The 19,483-nt window shown below is 40.0% G+C and overlaps 1 protein-coding gene and 1 long non-coding RNA gene across 4 annotated transcripts in view; both read left to right on the top strand.

Annotated features, from left to right (window-relative positions):
* The window catches only part of MED27 (mediator complex subunit 27), a 141,076-nt gene that overhangs the window by 50,054 nt on the left and 71,539 nt on the right, over positions 1-19,483 (top strand). The window lies entirely within an intron of this gene.
* Positions 4-19,483, top strand: part of LOC310884824 — a 31,496-nt gene continuing 12,016 nt past the window's right edge. The window contains exon 1 of the long non-coding RNA XR_014574415.1: positions 4-19,422. This is a non-coding gene — a long non-coding RNA (uncharacterized lncRNA). The remainder of the gene's footprint in view (positions 19,423-19,483) is intronic.

Below are 19,483 nucleotides of genomic sequence, written 5' to 3'. Positions count from 1 at the left end.
ACAGAATACACTGATATAATTTAGTTGTGTGTTCCTCCAGAATGACCAATGTGCAACACAGTAAACCTCTGAATATTTAAGGCTGTCAAAATAGCTGAGTTTTTTATGAAGTGGGGAGCATAATATATATCTAGAATTACTTTCAAGGATAAAAATGGTATTGAAAGGAGACTCTCCTGCAATATAAGCGTGTCCATGTTTTTCTAAGGGAGCATTGACTCCAAGACAGAATAATTCTCTTTGTAATAGCTGTTTAGCATCTTGTCTTATGTAGATATTAAATAAAAGTATGTTCTGTCCTCACACCTGTCAGTAATCATTGTAGCAGAAATCAATGGGATATTAGAGCAGAGAATCATGAGCTTATGTTATGTTGCCTCTAAAACTACTTGTAGAAAAACTCGGAGGGAAGTTGTCATCGTCAGAAATGCTGATGGCTTTCTATATCATTTGCTACTTTTAAAACCATTTCTGCCTGATTTCAGCACTAAATCTGTACCGAACATCTTTGGCATAGCTAACGTTTTTTGCATTGTATACGTTATGGAATTTTAAGTAATGCAAAAAGAAAATGCAGATAATACTACTGCTTTTTTTGGGGGGTATTTTTAAGAATGAATTGTTTTTGTTGAAAGAAACTTCTGATGAAAATCAGTTCAATTATCTTGCATGCTGAATGTGTTTATGGACAGAAGTTGGGTAGGTATCTTTGCTCTGGACGTAGTCTACTTAGGGTGGGTACATCAAAAATACCCCTTTCTTCCCATCCGATTTTATTAAATAAGTAAACATTGCATTATTGCAATTAATATTAATCCCTGTCTGAGCACCATTACGCTTCAGTTTGCCTGTTCCCATCCTGATCTTTTTGAACATGTATGCTACTTTTTATAGAAATATTGAAATGAATCTCTATTTAAAAGTTTTCTTAAGATTATTTTTTAAGTGTTTAGTGAGCTGTTGCAAAATGTAGAGGATAGATTCATTTCTGTTTTTGTAACTGCTGTTGGTGAGAGGTTCTGGAGTTGTAACTCTTAACAACTGTGTACAAGACAGCAGGAGTAAGCAAGAATAATAAATCTGAAAATAGCTGGGGCATTGCAAGACAATTCCACTCTAAATTATTTATTGCAATACATGAGCAAGGAAGACTTTCTGGCTACACGAGTACTTGGTAGGCAAATTCTTGTTATAAACTGAGCCAACTCAGTTATTTGGAATTAAAATGGACTACTACAATGATTCTTGTATGAATACCACAATAATATTTATACAGTCACTTTTCAGAATGCAAATGTGTGTTATGTCTTCAAAAATCTGTAGAATTCAGCATTAGTAGAAACTTTGGTATGGTTGGAAAATGGGGGACAGGAGAGATTTTAAAGTAGAAATTTGACAGCTGAGAAAAATTTTCTTGTTTGTTTGTGTTTCTTGCTGTTATTCAAACTGATTATTGGCACTGAACATGAAATAATTTGCTATTTTCAGACAAAGCCACTTACCATTTATGCTTAACTGCATGACAAGTTTAGAACTTTAAGTCTTCATTGATTTAATTATTTCTTTAGGATATTATCAAAGTAAACTCAGATGATAATGAAATAGCTCTGGAAGAGTTATTCTAATGGAGTTTTTTTATTAACTTAGAGTCTTATGGAGGTTTGAAAAACAGTTTTTTAATACTGGCTTCTGATTTCAGAAAGCAGAAAGTTTTAGCATCCTGTGCACTCACATATACATTTCAATTTTCCTGGAGAAAAAAAAACCAGTTTTTTCTTCTAGCTTTGTTATCATTTATTTTAGCTGTAAAACAGAAGTCAAAGATACCATTTCAGTTGTATTTCAAAAATTGCTTTCTACCTAGTGGTTCTTCAGAATTTTACTACTGTCTTTTCTAGGGTTTGTAATAACCAGCAGGTGTGAATAGGTTGTCCCTTTTTCTAATAGCAGATGTGTTACCTGTGCTGAGGGTAGATACTACTATTAGCACCAAAGACCCTAGTGGTGTTTGTGTAGGTTGCTGCTTAATTCTTCATTGCTAAATACATTTCCTGGATAAGTGTTATTTCATTACATCTTTTGGCCACCTTTTGTTTTTATTATGTGTGCCTGGTGTTTGCTGTTGCTTGGAAGGGAGGATTTGGATGTGGTGATTTGTCAATACGCTTTATGCCCGTTCACATTTAATTTTTAATTTGTGACCCCTTTGTGGCTTGCTTGCTTGTATTTTTGATGAGCTGAGATAAGGGCATTTTCCTCTCTCTCTGATTGTTCATGCATTACTGATGGCCTGAATAGCCACGCTGCTGCCAGGGGAGGATAGATGGAGTAGAGTTTCAGAGCTATGGTGCAATTCCAAAAGGACATTCATGAAATACAGGGGAAATGAACGCACACGCAATTTCAGTTGCATGTTTCAACGCATGCTGTTTATTTCTAAAACATGGGGAGCATGATAATAAAGTAGCTTGTAAGGCAGTAATAAGTCAGGTCAGTAGTAACAGCCGGGCTATTTCATGAGAAGCAGATTGTTTTTTTGGTATATCCAAGTACTGTATGTTTTTAAAAAAGTGGCTTTGATACTTTTTTTTTTTAAATTTTATTTTTATCTAAAGCTGAAAGAACAATTAAAGGCCTGAAATGGTATGCTTTTAAAAAAGAAATCAGAATTTCAGAAGTTGTCCTATATAATAGTCTGGTTAAAAGCTGAGATGTTTTTTTTTTGGTCCATTTATATCAGTATATCTGCTTTGGAATCAGTCTCGGGCAGTTTTTGGAGACTGTAGTGATAGTAGCCTTCCAAATACCATAAACCACATGAAGCTCTTTAAACCACAGTACTACTATCAAGTTGTTCGAATAGTTATTTCTTCACATTAACAGCTTTATTTTGATGCTGGGTCAAGCAAATACCCAATTTTGATTTGGCGGTGGATGCATGAACAAGTTTTCTGAGTTAAGTAGCAGTGCTGGGAAGTATAGTGAAAATCATACTCACAGACTTTTTCCTTACAGAATTGTGTTATCTTGGCAGCTCCTGTTATTTATTAGCATCTGCTATCCTGATATTTACTTACTGTAGTTTACCCAATAGTTTTGCAGATGGTGAAGTTGTCCATATAATAGAAGCAGCTGTTTGGGAACTCAACAGCTTGTCAGATGCATTAATTACACACACATGCAGCTGTAAAGGAACTTTACTTTTCCAGGTGTTTAACAGGGCTTAAAAGCTAGAGCTGACATAAACATGAGAAGTTTAAATCGATCTTATTGCAAGCAAGAGCTAAGTGATTTTGTCTTTGCTTTTACTAACTGGCTTCTTTTATATATTGGTAAAAATCATACAGGTAAAATAGTTTAACTGTGGGTGCATGGAAGCGTGCAGCGGCTTTGGATCGGTATTTAGGCCTGCTTCGTAGTTATTTTATTTTCTCCTATTCAATTTTATTTAAGAAAAGAGGTTTCCTTTGTTACGATTGACGTGCTGTTTCCCAGAAGGATCCTTATCTGCCCTCTAATGTAATACTGAGGATATGATATTAGATAAGACAAAAATGAGCCATCAGCCCTACGGGTGATGTGATGCAGCCAAGGTATTCTCTGCAAGTTAGGACGCTTGCAGGAAGCAGCAGTAGTTCTTTTGATGCACACCATCTCCGTGTAATAGTTGTAGTTGATTTCTGGTTTTAGTAATTACGTATATCTCAGCTGTTAAACTTTCTGTCCTATGATCGTTATGTCTGAGCAGGTAGAACCCAGGGTGACGCTGACGGTTGGAAGGGTTTCTGTTCTGTCCTGAGCCTGCTCCTCAGTACTCGACCTGCAGGGTGATGCTGCCTTACTTCTTGTCACCAGCTGCATACTTCTGGGTGGTGTTAGGAGGCGAGGAAAACTACAAGGGAAACAAGGGGTTTTGTGGGCAGGAGAGGAATTATTGCTGATGCAGTTAAAGCAATATAACATGTATATCTCATATATAAAACGTTTAATAACTTATGCCGGTATGGTTGTCTGATCCAGCTGTAGCAGTCAGGGTAGATGCAGGTTTTTGGAACCCAGGAATTTGAACTCATTCTTTGAGTGGGGAATTTTTTTTTTTTGTCTGCTGCTTTAGTGAGGTTATTTATTGCCTGTAGTGTATATCTGTTCATCCTCTTTGCCCTTGGCAGAGCATCTGTATACCCTCTTCCCGTGCATGCCTGAGGCAGTGTCTGTTAAGGTGTTCCCTTTGACTCCGGTGGAACAGAAAATGCACAGCGTGGCGTGTGCTCACTGAGCTAGGCAAATGCTTTTGGAGGGCAGGTTCCCCCTCTCTTAGGGGGTGCTGTCAAGTACTTCATGCCCAGCGTCTGAGCTTTAATCCCTGCTATAGATTCTGGTAGAGCTTTTTTACTTATTTGAGTGTTGGGTTTTTTGGTTTGTTTTGTGGTGGGTTTTGTGTGTCTTTGTTTTTTTGTTTTCTAATTTTATTTGGAGAGAATACACAAATTGAATCAACTACCAAATTTTACAGGATCACTCTTTCTGCCAGACTTACAAAACATTGACTTTGTTGGACAGCAGCAAACCAAGTCTTCCCTGAGCTGCTGAGTGACTGCACTATTAGCAGTTTCCTTGCCCAAGTGTGTTTTCTACAAGCCTTCTCCCTCTCTTTTTTTTTTTTCTTGGTGGAGTTCATTTTCAGACTTCCAAAGAATATTATTAACAGCAGCACAGGGAGGGGAAATTTAGAACAATTTTTGTATTGAAGAGGTGATGTTATCTTAATTTTTTTCCTTGACTTTAACTTCATGGAAGCACGGTGCTGTATGTTCCAATGAGCTAGGTAAATGTGTGTTGAATTTCTGTTTGCTTTTCCCAGATTCCAGCCCTTCTGTAGTTTGAATCAACATGCGTAGGTGTGTCGGTGGTGGTGGTGGTGGTATTGTTTTTGCCATCATGAGATGGCACTAAACGATCATGGCAGTGGTGTGTTTGGGAAGGCTGTTATCTACCACTTCAAGCAGAAAGCAAAAAATCAACTTTTCAGACTTTGTGACTCTCTGGGTGAGTAGGATTTAGGTCAAATTATTTAATTTACTCATCTGTGACAAGAAGACTATGGCAACTTCCATAGACTTTACAGTATGAGTGGTACTCACACCAAGTGAACAAAAGTGGATAGTTGTTGTCATGAGTTCGTTTAACTGGCAAATACAAGTCTAAGAGAGATCACTGTTGATATGCATATTGAAATACATTAAAAATATTTGGATTGAAATTTGTTACTTCAGAGCTTCCTCTTGTTTTTCCACATGAATTTAAAATCGAACTGTTGAGATAAATACCATTAACGAATTAAAATTATTTTCAGTCACATGACACAATTAAAAAGGAATATATAGTTTTTGTATATTAAATTATCTTGATATGTTCCCTGATAAATTGTGTAAATTGTTTGTTGTAGGTCTCAAAAAAATACTAATAAAAAAATCAATAGAGCCTGTAGAGAAAGTCCAGACTTGTTAGGCTGCCCTTGGTAGCTTAGTATTGATTAGACACAAATATTGAGTTTAATGACAATAAATGCCATTAAATGTTAACCATAATAGTAGAGGAACACCGTCAAAGCAATTTTTTCTTGTTCTTCCTGATTGTAAAATGAAGTGCTCGTTCCAAGGGACATTAATTTTCATTTTCGGATGCGCTCAAACATTTTGAATTTAATGTAGTTTTACAGTAGCATGGACAGTGTAACTGAATTACTGTGCTGGCAGTTGTCTGGAAGTGCAGGCAGCTGGCCAAGATTTTGTCCTTTCAGGACTTTATTCTGTAAGAATACAGCGTTTTAATAGTCTGGCATACTGTTGTATGGAGATCCAGCTGTTTTCTGCTGAGATTTCGGCCACCCTAATTGGGAAGTGTTTGAGTGTTCTGTAATATCCGTGACACACATGTAATATCAGGACAAGCTGTCCCCAGAACTGCATCAGCTTCTTGCCCAGTGCTTCTGGAGGTTGCTTTTGAAGATCACCTGTGCTTGCTGGGGTAGGAGGAGGAAGGTTCGTGGTGAGTAGGAGCTCTAAGGGAGTTACTTACGGAAAAGACTTGAAGTTGCTAAGTCCTTTGGTTTGATTACAGAAGGGATCAAATGAAAAAAATAAGAACTGAATTGAAGCTAAATGGCTGCTTTCACAGTTTCTGCCCCAAGAATATTTCTGTAGCGCTCCGAAGAGCAAGTTTTACTTTGCTTTGTAGGAGCAGAAGCTGTGCTCAAAGAGGGAGTGGGCTGCAAAGGCTCTTCCGGATTACCAGGGGTGGACTCCTTTCCTGGGTAGATAAGCCATTGGAGTTTATATTTCTGCTGCTGGAGAAATGAATGATACATGTCCCCGTGTTTTCTTGTACACAGAGCACAAAACAGGAGCTGGGCCACTTGGATTCTATTCTTGCCTTTCTTATTAATTTTTGTTGTAACCTTGAACAGTGTGCATGATTTCTCCGTGCATCATTTTTATTATGGATAAAATGGGATCATACTTAACCTACTTCACGGGAGAGTTTCTAGTCTAAATGTGTCCCAAGTGCATTGGGTTCTTTGGATGGAAATGAATTGTAGATGCCAAGTATTGTATAGTTAGTGACTAATGTTGTTTGCCTGGCAGTCTGGAAGAATGCCCTTTAATGGGCTTTTAATTTTGTGTGATTTTAGGCAAATGTTTTGGTGAAATGCCCTTGTTATTCAGAATTACATTAATGTTCCGTTCGTTATTTTTTTAAATGACTAGGCAACAGGTGTTACTTCGTTGCCTCCAGCTGCCATGGTTATTAATTGTTGGTCAGTTTTCTGCATGGAGAGTATTTAATTTTGTTGTTGCAGGGTTGATTTTAGTGACCAGCGAAGATGGGGGGTGGAAAATGCAGGTAGTGCGCAAATTATCCTTGATATTACAGTGGTGGTGGAAGAATCATTGGTAAAACTTATGAGGAAGGAAAAAACTGCTTGTAGCTTTTATTCTCCCTAGAAATCCTGTCCAAAGCAGCATCAGGGGCATTAGAGATGGATAACAGCAGCTGTGTCCATCTTCTTGTTGGGAGGGTGCATCTTCCCTCCTCAGCTGGGAGTCCCTGAGATTTACAGCTCTTGGGCCGAGTTTCATTGCCTTTTATTGCTATGCTGTTGCTGAACAAAAAGCTCCAACCCAGGGCTATCCTGACTAGTTTATTGTAACTGTGAAAACGTTTTTGACAGCTAATAATCAGAACAAAAGGAAATGAAAATTACCAGCCTCTTTTTTCTTTGCATTCCTGCTAAGATGCTACGGCAGGTGAGATTTTGCTACACTTAATTCCTCGACAGGTCAGTTGAGGCTCATTGACATTTTAGTAGAGTGAGGTTAGTTTGTTCCTTCAAGAAGAGAAGAGTGACAGTCAGTACTTTGTCACTAAAAAAAAAAAAAAGACATAATTAGCCTTTGATTCTGGCTTGTTATGTGGTTTTGATGTTTTATATCTGTGATCTTCCCAGAGTTATAATTGTAATAATTCACACTAGGATGTTATTGCGAGATGAGGTTATGTGGGTCCAAATGGAGTTTGCCTTTCTTGCTGGATTGTGTTAGAGTACTTCATTTCAAATCCGAAACAGCCTGAGAGGATGGTAAGGTGTTCCGCTATTGTGGTGCCTGGTGTTTGTTGTTATTCAACAGTATTTTTTTAAAGCTCCAATCAAAATAATGCTGTAAGCAGTACTGGTCTCACTTTTCCTAATTATGGGAAGTGATATATCAATACGCACTGTTATAAATCACAGCCCCCTTGTCAGCTGGTGGGAATTATTTAATGCTGTGCAACACCTTTATTTGCTAATGAGTATTTTTCTCCTGTTTCTTTGCTAAGTATTAATGTTCTAGCTGTTAGCCTATTTCAGGATGGAATTGATTGATGTTGGTCTATTTTAACCAAAACACTTCTGCCCACTCCCAGTTCTTCCTCCCCTAACTCCTTTTCTCCTCTGCAGGAACTCTTCAAACAGTTGGTGCTGGATGGCGTGTTGTGTGATGTGTAAGTCAGTGATCACTTCCCCTTCTAAGCTGTGTAATGCTGTCATCAGACCAAATTGGTTAAAACTGCTTTGCTAATATCAATATCAGACTTGGGATCAAACTAAGTCATGCACACGCACAGAATTGCAGTATGTAGATAAGTCATGGTACAAACATTAGGTTGGAATAAAATGCTTTACTTTTAGAAGCTGAGAAATACAGCAGGAATACAACGTGCTGTATAGGGATTAATTGAAGAATATGGAATAGAAGAATAGGACTGCAGAACTACAGGAGCGTTGTCACTAACCCTCGGAGCCAGCACTCCTCTGAAGTTTGGGTTTGTGTGCCCTCCCAGTGGCTCAGCCTGACTTGCTGCTGGTGCTGAAAGCCTGCCTGTCTTCCAGCGCATGGTGGCCACCGTGAAAGTGCAGAGGATGTTGTCAGAGACTCCAGTCCCTCTAATTGCCCCAGCAAAGAGTGCAGTAGAAGAAGAGCATCACCTAACTTTCATTGTCATCCTAAGAGCTTGCTATTGGAAAGCCCGTATGTGCTTAAAAAACTTGAGTTGTTTATTCATCCTCATGTGAGAACCAGGCAGGGATTGTTAGCTGTGGAAAACAGACTTCTTCTGTTTTGTTGGGCAGAACAAAACCCTTATTTTTAATGTTTTAGATTTTCTCTGGTAAATCAATACAACTTCCCGAATCTTCTGTGGCTGACTGTAAACTTGTCTATGATACATAAAGACTAGATCCTTCTGTTTTGTTTTGAGATCAATGTGGCTTTTATGTACGTGGCAACATTTCCAGAGGAAAAGAAGGTCCACCTTTATGTTAGTTTCCTTTCTGTGTGGAAGGTTGCACAAAAATTCCCAACAAACAGTTGATTTTATCATGTGTGAGATGGGGGATTGGACTAGGTGATTTTTCGAGGTCCCTTCCAATCCCTAATGTTCTGTGATCTGGGGGATTTCTGTCTTTTTTTTCCCCCATCTCTTTACATGGTTGCCCAAATACTTTGTTTTATTTTATTGGCTTAAATTGTCTCGTAAGGCATAAACCAGAATCTTACCTAAAATAGTAATATTTGCCTGTGATTTCACTTGAGAGAGTTTCTTGAGGTCTGGCACCTGTTATTTGTAGTTCCTATAGACTAGGTTGTAGGGTTTTATTGGATGGGAAAACCGACGATGCTTCTGACATACCCCATTACAGCCCGCAGGGAGGAGTGATAACCGCTTTGGGTTCCTCATCTCTCAAAGGAAGCTGTGTCTCGCTTTCTTTGAAGCAAATTAAAGATGTTTGTAAAGTGTTTGGGGACCTTCATATGAAGGGTATTCAAGGAATATGAACACTAATATAAAATAACTGATAAAGTCGATAAACATCCTATTGGTATTCCTTCTGTGGAAAAGGTTTTTTTATAGCTTCTAAAGGAAATCAAACAAAATGGAAATTTTAATGATGTCACCTTGTTGCTCTCCACTATTGTTGTTGTCTGATCTTGCAGTGTGTCTGTTATTTGGGTTTTATGCAGAAGTGCACTCATCTCTAATCTCATTTGGATTTCTCTTTTGGAGTTACTAAAGCTGATCCCCTCAGTTTGTGGAGGGACTGGGTAGTTTGAATTGCTTATGAGCAATACTCAGTTCTTCCCTGTTGTATCTTGATCAGACTCCAGTAATAACTGGGCTGCAAAACATGGAAGTCGCCTAAAAGCTAATAAATTTGAAGATGGTCTGTGTAAGGAGCTGTATGTAATCAAAGTGCAGTTCAGGCAACTACTTTGGATACCGTGTCATGGAAAGGTACATTTGGCAAAAATGTGACCACAGTTTTATGTTCAGGAGTAGTTAATTCTGAGCTTTGACTATTGGAGCCGTGTAACATGGAAAGTCCATGGTGATTCTTGAAATCTCTAGCCTCAGTACGTACGCCTCAGTGCATACAGCTTCTTATTTTCCTTGGAGAAAAAAAAATAACCCTACCCTGCAGTAGCATTGTCATTTTGTGGCTCTGATGCTGTGACAAGTTCAGAATGGGAGTAAGAAATTCCAGATTGCAACAGCAGCATCCTTGTTGTTCACGTAGATGCCTGCTTTTTAGTTTTGATATAAAAGTTATTGCAGAGGATGTGCAGTTGATCTTAGATGGCCTTTGAGAGAATTTGATGTTTCCAAAATATTTCTGTTAATAAAATGAAATGGGTGATGATTCGAAGAAAGTTGTCTGTTCTCAGAGGTGTAAGCTTTCACTCGTAACATTGGATAAGCCACTTAGGAAGTTCACACTTTGCAGTAGATGCAGTCATTTTACATTCTCCTGGGGGTGTGTGTGTGGGAAGCAGTTGTTTATTTTTGCAGGTGAACTTTATTTCAGATCTGGCCAGGTATCTGACCCAGCTTTTAGGGATACTTCTTCAGTTTTGTGCAGTAGGCTTCTGTTCTGCTTCGTGGAAGAACCCTGATGAATGACTCTTCTTCTGCAGAAAACCCAGAGCTGACTTTGCTTCTGTTGTAAAGTGCTGCTGCTTGAGAGACCCACGTAGAAGTTTGAGTAGTGCTACAACAGGGCAGTCGGGGGACTGGGAGATGGAGAACAGAGGATAGATGAGAATATGGGTATTGCACTCGGAGCTCCTTCACTGCTAACTCCTCTTGTGGTTGGTACCTCTTGTTGGTTTCAGCTTGCATTTAAAAGCAGTTAGAGTTGGGCAGTCCTGGAGGCTGCAGCTGAAGATGACTTACCAGCATGTGTTACCAGCTTCTCTGCCAATATAAGGTTAGTCCAAGTCTGAGCAGTTTATTTTATCTAGTTTTAAATGTCATGAATATAAAGCTTCCTCTTGCACAAGAAACAAAACTGAATAAAGTATTTTAGCCACAGACATTTGTTCAGTTACAGTACATGTAGGAAAAGATGTCCTCTGCATTAATGGAAGAAGATTTAGTGAAAGCTGATTGATCCTACTAGGTGCTGGTCTTTTACATTTTTGATCTTTTCACAGCGAGATCAAAAGGTTTTGTACCCTGAGCAGCAGTTACCTTGTTGTGCTCTGTTGCAAGGTTCTTGGCTTAGTGCGGAGGTTGCAGTCACGCTCTGGTGCTCGCTGAATTTGCTGAGAACTGAAGTGCTCGAGTTAAATGCCTAAAGCTAGACCGTGTGAGCAATCTGAGAGCTGAAATGGCTCATAACTGTAGTTGCATGCTTGCCTGGTGTCTGTGCAAACTCCAGGGAATGCATTTTTATCTTGCTTTTTTTTTAATATATGCTCATGAATTGGCTTGTTCCCAGATAACATTTCTTCAAAGGCACACACACTGACAAGCTGATAGTAATAACTAATATACTTATTGGGTAGAATTAGTGTATATCATTATGTTATGAAAAGTAATGAACGTGCTGAAATGCTAAGAATATTTTCAAGATTACTTTAGATTGGGTTGGAGAGCGGAGTACGACGACTACATCTTAAAATACGTAATAAAATCACAGTGGTCTTTGATGTTCAGACTTGTGCTTCAGAAGAAAGCTGTATTCAAAACCACTGCCAGGCTTGATTAATTTGCCTGTTGTGCTTGGATTTCCTAAGCAAGTTTTTATAACTGGCAGCAACATAGTGTTATAGGTACTCTATATATTTTGTGGGATATTAGACACAAATGAATTATATCTAGATGTGACATTCTACAGTTCTAAAATAAATGTGTTTATTTCTCATTATATGAAATTGCAGTTCCTGTGGAAATCGATATTGAAAATACTAAAAGCCTCCTAGGATCTGCAGGCATGCACAGAAAGGAACCATATACATGTGCTGTTACTCGCAAGTGTTGGGTTAAAGGGACTGATTTTAATCTTTTCACATCAACAGCAATTTAGTATGTTTTCCTTGTTGCAAACATCCTGTCACTGCTACAGAAAATGAAGAGAATGGGGACTAGAGCAGAAAAAGTGCTCAGGTGTCTTTTAAACTGTTTTAAGCTGCCCATGGTTTGAAAATATTCAAGAATCTGTGATATGAGCTGTTTGACATTTTTCCTCTTCCAAATGCTCAAAGAAATAAATCTACATAAAGAGCAACTCACTTTTAAAAATGAGAAGTGTCTTTGCGACAGTATCTGGAATCTCACAGTGTTACTTTATTTCCCTCTTTTGGCTGACCACCATGATAAAACAGCTGAATCAAATACATTCTTTTATGTATAAAATATAGTTTTTGGGTCTTGACAGCTTGTTTCCAGTTTTAGTCTAATTCGGTTTGAAACAGCTGTTCCTAATCTCTGCAAAACAGTTTTTTGATGGAAATCATGACATTCTCAACTACAGCAGCGTTACCGGGCTCTCTCATCGCAGAAGTTGGCTTTTCTGTATGTTAGAAGAATTCTTCATTCAGAGAAAAAGCCACTTTTACATCAAATAAGCTGCATTCAAAGAATAATGGTTTTTCCCTCCCCTAAAGTCCTCTCTCATTGAGGCTGGATGTACGTTTCTCTTCCTACGTGACTTTTAAGAAGAAAACATCCCTGTGTGTTTTACCATTAGTGCGATTTTTATTCTCATGTTCCCTGCCTTGCCCATATGCTTTCAGTTGGGTTCTATTTAGAGTTTTCTCTGCAGTTGTCTCTGCACTCAGACTTAGCTTGCCTTATGGTTCAGTTTTACTCCGGAGTGAAATCTTGTATTTTCAGAATTTCAATGTAGCATTTTCAGTTTGCTCGGTGCCATCATTTTTTTTTTGGGTGGGGTCATCAGCTGCATTGCTGAGTGCATCTTCCCGAGCTGCTTGTGGGAATTTCACAGATCACAGAACTGATCCTGTCTGTAAGCTCTCTTGTGCCTGAGAAAGCAAAAGGTAACCTTTCCTTTCCGATTCCCTGGGTCTTTTGGAAACCCTAGCATATAGTGTGGAGTGGAGTTAGTGACTTTCTGCAGGAAAGAGTTTGCTGTCTGCTTGACTGTGTGAACACAAGCGTGTGATGGTGCTGTCCATGGACAGCTCAAAACATTTCTGATGGGAAGGGTGGAGGTTTCAAGAGTAGCAGGGTTGCCAGGTTCCCAGTGGCACGGGAAGGACTCTGGAGTTGAACACCCTCTTCTTTCCTCTCTCCTTAGCTTGCTAGATGAATTTCACAACTCATTTCATTATGCATGTCTTTGTTTTCCCATCTATACAATGACTGTGCTGCAGAATGAGTATTTGAGAAATCTGAGAGAGGCTGCAGTGTGCGACGAGTGGGATTGCTGGCAGTTGCTGATCTTGCTTCTGAGCCCGCTGTGGGCTAATACCCTCCTGAAGCCTCTCTTGGGTTATTTGTTAAGGCACATTTTATCAGTCAAAATAAAACCTGACATCTAACATGACACAAAAGCTTTGCTACTTAAAGAGCTGTTAAATATGTGTTCAGTTCCAAATTCAATGTTTTGCCTGGCAAATACTGTGGAGTGTTTATCATTTTCCCTGAGTCTTTTTTTCCCACAGTCCAAGGAACCTGACTTGGGGTTGTGTTAGGATTAAGTGAGATTACTAGCATCTTCTCTCCATCCCTCTTGAGTACCTTGTATGAATACATCCTAATAACTATTGATATCGCATTCATCCTGCGAGAAGCTGAGACCTTTAGTGTCTGCTGATGCTGCAGTTCTGATGTTGTGTTTTTCTTGCAAGTAAAATCAATTGAGACAAATCTTAGTAACTTTTACAGCAAAATAAAACGACTGTGCCAGGCAGCCATTGGAAGTTTCTTTTTTTAAGTATGGGCATGCTCTTAGATCACACATACAGGGTTGTTCCAGCAGAATTGATTGGTTGATCCCCTAGTTTTAAAGGTCAACTGTAATCACATTTCGGGAAGATTGAAGAAGATATAAAATTGCTACTATGCTTTTTTCTGAGTTGTATACCCTCGTCTGATGCTCTTTGCTTTTCCCCTGTACATCTTAATTTACTCAGCTGGAGCATCGATACGTAAAGGGCGCAAGTCAATGTGCCTGCTTTCCCTCGTCGAGGAGGGAGCTGGGTAGATGGCTGTCCTCCAAGCCAACACCTTCCTTCTGGGAGACGTGAGGCCCCTACACCCTACAGAAACGGAGGAGACAAATCTCTCTTTCTGTGAGGAGATCTGCAGCATAGCTGGCATGTCAGATGTTGTTCAGTTGCCAGAGTTAACGCATCCAAGAGATGGCATTGTCCCTTCAAAGCGCAGCACAGATGGAGTGGAGACACTGCACAGCCCTCTGACGGGGTGGACACCTTTGATAGTCGGGAATCAAAAGAACATCTCATTACTGGTGTTTTATGTGACAGCTTGGTATTCTGTAGTTTATAGAGACAAAGCAGTTTTGTAAATGTGGTGTTTCGAAATCATATTTCCATGTAGTAGACAACCATAGCTGCATGCAGATGTGAATAAATTTCTTGGTAATTTTTGCAACAACCTGAATGAGCCAACTGCTTTGCCACAGCAGACTTCATGAAGTAGAAGCAGAGACATAGGGCATCCAGGGTCTTGGGTATAATTCATTTTTCCTGTAACAAAGCAAAAGGAATCCTGAAATGCCAAAGGGATTGGTGGAGAAAAAGGAGTTTTAGTTTAAGCTGATAAACCAGAGCATGTTTATGATTCTTAGAGACTTTTACTTCGTGACAATTTTGTTCTTCTGGTTTTGTACAGATAACTTTACTGTTCTTCTGTCTGGGTCTTTCACAGATCAACAGAAAAGTGTTTAACATGGAATTGACTTAAATGGCATGGGAACTGTTCCCGCACAGGAGGCTACTGCATTGCAAATGCTTTAGCTAATCTTCAAGCAAATTTCCAAGTAACTTTGTGCTGCTCTCGTGTGGTTTGCATGTATTTGATCATAGTGCGCCAGTGGTCATGCCATAGCAAGGGCTTTAAGGGTCATCTTTCCATGTCCTGTTAACCCTACAAAGAGTTACTTTTCCAACATGCCTGTTGTAGGGAATGTCTAAATTGTATTATACAGACATTACTCGTAGCAGGACTCCAGGAGTCCAAATTACCTCACAAAGTACTGTCCTTAGTGCATTTTCCTGTGTGCTAACTTGCAAAATGCACTAATTCCCAGATGCATAGAAATCGAGGGTCTGTAGCTTTTCTGTAAGCATCCTGCTTTTAAGAGACACTGACATACGGCAGTAGTTGAAGAATGTGCTTGAGTGGACTGGGAAGACATTTATTGTGCATTTATTGAAGGTGGCCTTTTTCAGAGGCTTGCAGCGCTCTGATGGCCTTCTAACTTGGGTGTACATTTTGCTTTGTCAGCCACAACGTGAGATTGGGGAAGCTAATGTCTCGTGTTCGCTACGCCTGTGGTAAATAACGGAAAGAATATTTTCTAAATAAGTAATGGACTAGGCAAAATTTTCAGAGGCTTGCATGATCAAATCAGAGTAGCAGCAAATCCTCTGTGACTCTCTCAGTGGCTGATGAAGTCAAGCAGTGCCTTGACTGACTGGTTTGGGTTTTTTCTTGCGAGTTGCTTAAATCTGTTTATTTTTTAACCCTTGATGGTGTCTGTCCTCAGTAAGATGATACCTAGGAAATGGTGAATTTTCTAAAGCACAGAAGAGGTGCACAAAGAGTGCTGGAGCTGTGATTGTTGTTTTCGCACCTGCAGTTGCATGTCCTCCTGATCAGTAGATGAGAACAACACCTGAGGGCCCTTCAAAGAGGTTAAAATCGGGAATATATCATATGTTCATGAAGCTTCCGGGTTTCAGGGAATCATCAGGTTATAAGAGAGATTGTTTCTGTATGAAAAGAAGTTTGCAAGTTTTTTTTCTTAAAAAAAAAAAAAAAAGGCCCTCTCCCCACCCCAGCAGGGATGTTATACTGCAGTGCTGGCTTTATGTTTTTTTTTCCTCCTATTGCTTTCCCTTCAAATCACAGGTCTCTGTCTTGGGTTTGGTTGTCCTAACAGCAGATTGCCGTTGTGAATGAAAACATTTTAATACAGGATCCATAAGTTGCCAACACAAAATACCCATTAGAAAAAGGAAAGAAAAATCTCTGTATTGTCAAGAGTATTTAAGGAAAGCAGGTATTTAATCAGTCTTAATCATTTGTTTCCTTGAGAGGAGCAATACTGATGGCAGCTGTCATGGTAGGCAAGCGCTGTGAATATACACGCTGGTAATTATGTTGCAGGTTCTGTTCTAATTCTTGTTCCACAATGTACAGTCAGGCTTAAATCCAGAAGAAGAGAAATGTGTTCTGAAAGCGTATTCCCTAAAATGAGTTTATTTTAATGCCCGTCTTGATTATCGCTTTAAGGAGCGGTAGTATTTGGTTGTTTACTGAGTGCAATAACAAAGTTGTGCCTTCATGCCTGTACAAACTAAAGAGAGGGGCTGTCAGCTGTGTTCGAGCGGTGACTTGTTGCAGAGCTCTGCCCTGGGTACACCTTCAGTGCGCTGTCACTGGGCTTTGGATATGCTGCAGACCATTTATTCTGCATTATTTTAGCTGCACTTGTCCCCAGTTGTCTGTCTGTTACTCTGTGTGTCACATTGGTGTATTTACTTGCTCGCTTTTCTCATCTGCAGCGGGATTTGTGTTGGAAATTGTCTTCCAGAAGTTGTTGCAGCCTCACGGGAAAACTTCAGATTTTGGAGAACACGGATAGGTAACGGTACTACATAAACGGTACCTGTGATCACATTGCTGAACCGTGGAAACTTTAGTGAGGAAAGTACTTTTCTTATTAACGACTTACCTTTCTCCTCTGATAGAAATTAAACCAGTTGGTTTCACAGCTGATCAGTGCCCCCCTGTTGTTGCACCTTTATCCTCTGACTTCACTGCGAGCAGGTTGGAAGAGGTTCCTGTGGTCAGAGCACAAAATGCTTTGGTCTTTCTGAAAAGTCACAGGCTAAACTTTTAGGTTCATAGAAGTCCTTCCATGACTGGTGCATCTCTTAGTCATGAAGGCCTCGAAGTGTAATACTTTAAGAAAACTAAACTGAGTTAACTCACCAAGTCCCTTCCTGATCTTGGTGTATGCATGTGCACTGTGGGTCTGCTGCCTCTGATTGTGTCCCCAGGTCTGAAGCAGGACTTTGTGCGAAACCAGCCGGCTGCTCATCTGCTCCAGCGTGCAGTTGTAAACATGCCATGGCAAATGTGGGTTTTGTTCTGCCCAATTAAATAAGTCTGCCAGAAGGAAAACCAAAAAATACAGCCCCCACCCGTTGGTAATGCTGTCCCATTGCAGTCTGTACCATCTCCATGGTTTTGAGCCTTCATTATGCAGCTCGCACTCAGCACACTTTTATTTAAAGCAGAGCTAAAAGTAGAACTAAATAGCTGACGTTCGCAGCCGTTCTGTGTGATGCAGGATTACCGGGGGGGACGGGCCAGGAAGAGGCAGGCAGCTAGTGCCGGGCAGTTTGTGCTCGTTTACTTGCACAGAACTGTGCAGGTTAGTCTGAAAAAAACTGAATTAAACCAAGGAATACGAGCTTACTGAACTGAGAAGTTCTGTTCTGTTTTACTTGCTTTTTTTTTTTTTCTTTTTTAATACCCAGAAATGATGCCATTCAGTTTGCTGTGGCTATTGCAACAGCCAGACAAACCATTGCTGCTACGTTCTTGCAGTGTCCCGGTGCCGATTGCTTTCCCGGAGCCATCTCCATATTGCAGAGCCATCTGTTTCCCTTACTGTCCAAGCATTAGGCTCAGTAGTATAAATTACTAACTGCTCCATGGCTTTTGATTGTTCCCGCTTGCTTAGCATGCCAGAAGCGAGTCTTTGGCTCTTTCAGTATTATTTGTAAGTTTTACTTGCTCTTTTATTTTTTTTTTTTTTAGTGCCTCAGGCAAAAACCTGCAGTTGAATGAATTGTCCGTTGTTCGTGTCCCTAAGTTGTTGGCTTGATAAAATAAACTTTGGGACGTATATAGGTAGTGTCCTAATTTACGAAAGTCTTTGTAGCAAGAGTAATAGAAACATGTTAAAAAAAATCCTGTGGTTTTTTTTGTTGTTGTTTTGTTTGTTTTTTGTTTAACAAAAATCAGAAAGAGGGATTTTGCTTCTGCCAAATCTCCTAAATTAGCGGGATGCTTCAGAGTTTTCCATCCAAGGGTAGAGGGGCAGTTTTGATAATATGCCTTAAAATGAGTTGAACAGCAAGGAAGATTTTTCTTCCCTCTGTGTATTTCGCATCAAGTGCCCGACAGCTCCCATCTAACTGTGAGACGTTTGGGTTCCTGGAGCATCCAACACCACCTGAGCTGCTGCTGCTGTTTGAGTCAGTGCACGAGGTACGGGAGCAGGGCATGGGGCTGCTGCCCTTCTGTGGGGGTCACACTTTTGTCAAGAGACCGAGCAATTCAAATAATTTCTTAATCTCGATTTCACCCCCTCCCCTCCCCACTGGTAATGGGAAAAATCATAAAAATGGGAAAAAGACCAGCAGTGTCTGTCTGTTCTCACTGAGATAACGTCATGGCTTGTAGGCAGTTGTGCCTTCAGTAGAAAAAAGGGTGCAGTAGTTGAAACGATCGCAGAAGTTGGTCATATGGTTTGACGGAGGAAATGCAGTACTCACATGGGTGAAGGCGTATAGAAGAAGTTTCTATTAGTACCGTGGTCATTAGTGCCCCTAATTTACCTTCCAGTAAGTACAGCAAGTAAGCCACTGTGGCCAGCCACACTAAGTTTCTATTCCTTTTTTTATGATGGTCACCTGAAGCAATGCATTAATGTTTGCAATTTGTATTTCATTAATAATGAAGCCCACATAGCAGCGAGAGGGCTGTTTGCTTGGTGCCTTAAACTGGGGTGCAGATGAGCTGTTGTTTTGTGACCCTCTGAGATTTGCTTAGTGATTAGCAGGATATCGGAAGAAGGTACGTCCAGATAGAGATGGAGCTGGAATGCCTGTGGGTTAGATGGTCAACAGGTAGGGGGTAATGGTGTTATCGAAGAGTGCCTGCAAGACAGCTGAGGCATGAAAAGTCAAATGTATGCCAGACTCTTGAAATCCATAAAAATTAATCATTTAGCTTTTCCTGTGGTTTTAACTCAGTCCCATGGCAACTTAAAAACAGCTCAGTCTCAAAGTTAAAGCTCTTTTGATAACACCAGTGTAAATTCCTAGCTAAACAAGGAATTTGTAGTGTTTATTGTTTCCAAAGTGCAAGGTTTCAAATTCTCCTGTGGCAATTAGTTCTGTGAATATCCTAGGGCTGGGGGGGGGAGGTGTTTGTGCTGAATAATGCCAGCTGCGAGTCTGCTCTTCAGAAACTTGGGGTTGGCCCCGAGTATCATTGTCTCTCCCTCCTCTCTTCCTATTTTGCATCCAGTAAAGAGAAACATATGCTTTCTTGCATCAGATACATTGGTGTTACCTTGTGAAGCATGACAAGGTCAGGCGTTTGTATGGCAAAAGCGGAAATCTCGAATTATCTTTGAGCTATCTTAGACCTG

Source organism: Anser anser (genome assembly GCF_964211835.1).
Source record: "Anser anser genome assembly, chromosome: 21".
NCBI classification, from domain to species: domain Eukaryota; kingdom Metazoa; phylum Chordata; class Aves; order Anseriformes; family Anatidae; genus Anser; species Anser anser.
This window is presented reverse-complemented; position numbering and strand designations above follow the sequence as displayed.